General features: G+C 44.5%; 1 pseudogene; it reads right to left on the reverse strand.

Annotated features, from left to right (window-relative positions):
• Positions 1 to 461, reverse strand: LOC102726844 (small ribosomal subunit protein eS17 pseudogene; annotated as a pseudogene).
• Between the last annotated feature and the right edge of the window lie 4,174 nt (positions 462 to 4,635).

Below are 4,635 nucleotides of genomic sequence, written 5' to 3' on the forward strand. Positions count from 1 at the left end.
TCATGGTAAATCACAACATTTCCTTATCTGTTTTGGGAATTTGTCATTGTTGTTGTTCAAGGTTCCACATGGTGTTTTGGAATTCATCCCAACTGTAGGCTGAGTGACCTGCAGTTTGGACAGACTGATAAAGCCCAAGAATTTCAACATTTCCTTAGTGTCAGGATCGACTTCAATGATTTCCTGATCCAGGGTGGAGATCTGAGCAACATAATCATCTCTCCTTTCTCTCTCCTCCTCCTGCAGATCGATGGAGATACCACTCACCAGGCTCCTCTCAATCCATTTCATCAGATGTGTGACATAGCCTGTGATCTTGCTGAGGGGCTTCTTGCCGGGAATAACAGCGATCTCCTTACACATGAGCTTGTTGGTGTGGGAGTCATTGTCTAGGCACATGCAGTACTTCTCAGTGGTGACCAGGCTGCTTTCTTCATGGTTTTGGTGTGAATGCAGCCCATGTTGGCGGGCCTGGTAATTATTATGAAGTCATCTTTAGTGGTGATCCACTTTGTGTACAAAAACCTCCTGTGGCCTGGGTTATAAAGTGTTCCTCCAGAAAAGCTTTGTGTATGTTCCTGAAGGGCACTCCAAAAAGATCACCAAGGGTGGGGTGCCTGGGTGGCTCAGTTGGTTAAGCATCTGACTCTTGATCTCAGCTCAGGTCTTGATCTCAGGGCCCTACTTCAGAAAAAAAAAAAGAAGAAGACTACGAAGGAAGAGTATAAAATTCAGACTTTGCACCTGCCCCATGTCACAGGCTTGGTGGGTTAATTTCTCTTGGGATGGTATTTTTTTTTCTACTAAACACCCCAATGAAGCCAAATTCCTCTGTCCTCCCCCTACCCCAAAAGTACTTTCTATTGCCCCTCTTACTGGCACGCAGTCTCCTGAGGGTCCCACCGGTGTGAACGGGTCTTAGTGTCTACTCTCCATCTTGCACAGGTCACAAGTCCTTATACAAGTGGAACTTAAAACATTCGAAACTCTGACCATTTGGGCCCATCTCCAGCTCCAGCACTCCCAACCCCACCCCCAACGGCCGCCATATCATCTGTCCCGGGGGCTTGTTTTGCTTCCCTTTGTGTTTTTGGCATCTGGTGTTTCCTTTTTTCTTCCCCCCAAACTCGGCTGTGTGTTAAAATATTTTTGTTACATTTTATATGTAATTTCAAGTATTTATAGCTGGGGGAATTCTGGGTTGTACAGTCTGCCAGAAGCATGAAAGGGCCTTTGTAGCCTCCATTTGAAACTGCTTATGGTGTGAAAAGTACGGGGCTAGGAGGCCGAGGATCACGTTCCGGTTTGCCTCTATCAGGATGCAGGACCAGGCACGGCATTTCCCACTTCTTGGTCTCAGTTTTTGTTCACCTCCGAAATAGGGTGGTTGGTCTTCAAGTTCCTCTCAGTTCTAAAATTCTCGGATTTTTTTTTTTTAAAAACTTCTGTCCATAGCACGTATTCTGAAGTATTCTCTAGGTGCAGTTTGGCCTCTCTGAGGAGAGGCTGTTTGCCAGAGGCCACGATAACCTGAATTCTTTACTTTTCCAAGGGCAGAAAGGGAGAGACACTTGTCTGTTGTCCTGAAAATCCCTCAGTGATTTGGCTTTATGAGGGAAATGGCTGCATTTGCAGAAATGGATCTGCCTGGTCTGTCTTCATTTGCCTTGTCTTTTATTTTTTTCCATGGGAAAACATCAGCAGAGAAAGTTCCAGACTTTCTTTTCCTGAGCAGCTTCGTTTTCTGTACTTAGCAAATGCCAAACATCGACCACATCTGCAAATTTCCTCTTGGTAAGACTTAAATTCTTGCACCGAGTGCCCAATACTTTATCTTGATAGACAAGCACAGTAAGTTCTGGAACAATTTTACCTTGAGCTGGGTTTTTTTTTTTTTTCCCTTCTTGGAGGACAGACTTGGAGAAAGGCACTCTGAAGTGCTTTTACAGAAATCTATGGAGCCAGATAGACGATTCTCACGTCCTTCCCTGAGGCTACTGTCCCAGCCGGCAAGGGGAAGGATACCCGGATTGTCGAGCAATTCCCCAAAGTGAACAGCAGGGGGTGCTGAGAGGGTGGAATGTCATTGAATATTCTTTTCCACCAGGTCAATTTGTCTTTCAACACTAATTCTCTTTCCGAGACAGCAAAGGCTTGTCTCTGATGAACATTTTTTTCTGCACCTCCTTCTTATTATGCACCCATGTTTCTGTCCATGCACCTGCCAGGTGCCACCTCACCGCAAGGGTCCCTTCAAGCTTCAATGCCCCCTGGCATTTCCAGTGAATTTGTTTCTAGAACAGCTCAGACCATCTGTAACCTTTCTCTCTATCACTGTCCCCCTGCTCTGACTCCGAATTTTCATGGATCTATGAGAGCGATAAATGAAGAGGGAAATGCAATCGTGTCACTAAAAGGGGAAATATTAGCCCCGAGGATCTTGAAATTCAGCATAAAACGAAAATTTCCATTAGGCAAATGCGTGCAATTATAAATAATTAAGCAAAAACCTTGACTAGTAATTTACGTGTTTCTCCAAAAAATGTCCCTCACGTTGACATTGACCAAGAAGCAAAAGAAGGCTGAAGAATCAATGGAAACTCTGCTGAGTCCAAAAGGCAGATTTTGCCACTTAAGCCAGTTTGTAATGTCCCATTAGTATCCGATCGCTATAAAACTTTAAGCATGCGTTTGGCTATGATGTCAGGCAGGACTCTGGGCCCAGAAGTAGGAGTCACAAATTCATGGCGGAAAGAGCTTCACCATTTTAATGCTCTCAAAGGATGCGCTCACCAATTAAAAGCATGCACCCTATGCATTATTTGTTGTTTTGAGAGATCTTTAAAGTCTGCAGTTGCTATAACCTTGGTAAAGGAACAAGCAGGCATATGATGTCAGATACTCAATGCCCCTTTTCTGTTATAGGGTCTGGAGAGGAAGAAACTTGAATTTTTGGTCTCCTTTGCAATTAGGAATGACAAAATAGACACCGTCCTCACCAAAGAGACAAAGTAAATAAACAAAGGTCTGCTGAGAAGGTAGAAAGCAAAGTAGTTAGGGTTCGTTCAGGCAATTGCTTGCTTGACCCCCTAATAACTTCCTAGAAAGCAGATGGTCATGTCCATGAAAGAGGTGGACGCCATCTTGCGAGATCCAAGCAGCAACAAGACTGGTGTCAAAGAATTGAGATTGATGTGTGGAAAGAGAGAGAATGGGACCCCGTCAGCACGTGAGCACTGAGTTTTCTGTTCTTTGCAGCTGAAAGCATTCCTAAGTGACATATATTGTAATTAAAATTTGGGAAAATTTGTGATTGTGTTGATGTCAACATATACAAAACATGATGAATCTTCAGATGAAAAATCCAAAAAGTGAGAAAGCACTTTTTTTTTTTTAAAGATTTATTTATTTGACAGAGAGAGACACAGCGAGAGAGGGAACACAAGCAGGGGGAGTGGGAGAGGGAGAAGCAGGCTCCCCACTGAGCAGGGAGCCCGACGTCGGGCTCGATCCCAGGACCCTGAGATCATGACCTGAGCCGAAGGCAGATGCTTAACGACTGAGCCACCCAGGCGCCCCGAGAAAGCACTTTTTGAAACGTTTAATACATTTAAATGTCTTCATTTCGGGGATGACCATATTTTGGAGATAAAACGAAAAGATCTATGGACTGCCACATAAGAATATGATTATGGAGACCAGAGCGGGGAATGTTGTTAAAATTGGGACGCTCCTGGAAAATCCTAGAAAATTGTCTTAATAGTTTATATCCTTAAGCCACTTTTTAAAAGCACTTTTATTTTACTTTAATCAGAGAACGTAATTTTACGTCCACTTTCCAAGAAATATGTTTCTGAATCATTTTTCAAAGTTGGCAAATAAAAGCCTTGTAGAGATAAATCATCCACTTCGCTTTTGAGTCAGTCACTGTTCCCACAAAACAAACAACAGTGACAATATCCCCAGAGGACACAAAAAGGAAAGTATTCATGCATTATTAGCTAAAAGAGATGGATCCATCTCTTGGCCTATAATTGAGCTCATAATTCTTGGAAGATTTCCCCTGTATCAGTGGCTTTCTTCCAAACACGAAAAGAGATGAGATTTTTGGCACAAAGTGTCATTCGAAGCTCCTTGGGTGGTAAAACATTTGGATCTTTGATATTAAGCAGGCAGAATATCTGGGGGTCTGCATTTCCTCCCTTTCTGATTGAGCTAGCCGTTGGGTTACGAGTCGGCTCTGGTGTGTAGACTCAGGGCCTCTTCCTCCGTGTAGATACAGCAGGGGGATGGAGGAGTAGTATTTGTGCCTTGGGGCGTTCCCAGACCATTGTAAGCCTGACATTGGCATTGGAGTAGCTCTGGGCTCCTGGGGCCTGTCCCCATTGCCACGTGCTGACTCGGGTCTCCTGCTGCCATTGGAAAGGGCTAGAGTGTGACGACAGTGTCCCCGGTGTGGTGGGAAGGTTAGTTTCTAGTCTCAGTGATAACGGCCCCCGTGTGACTTGGAGCCAGTCACGCCGTGTCCCTGGACCTGTGTGTCCTAATCAATAGGAGTGGGGGTAGACAGTATTCCAGATGACTCTGAGGGTGGTTGAGGGGTCATGCTTTCCTTAGCGGCCCTTCTCCAGAATT

The sequence above is a fragment of the Leptonychotes weddellii genome, chromosome 5 (assembly GCF_054177405.1).
Source record: "Leptonychotes weddellii isolate Sample4059 chromosome 5, ASM5417740v2, whole genome shotgun sequence".
NCBI lineage: Eukaryota > Metazoa > Chordata > Mammalia > Carnivora > Phocidae > Leptonychotes > Leptonychotes weddellii.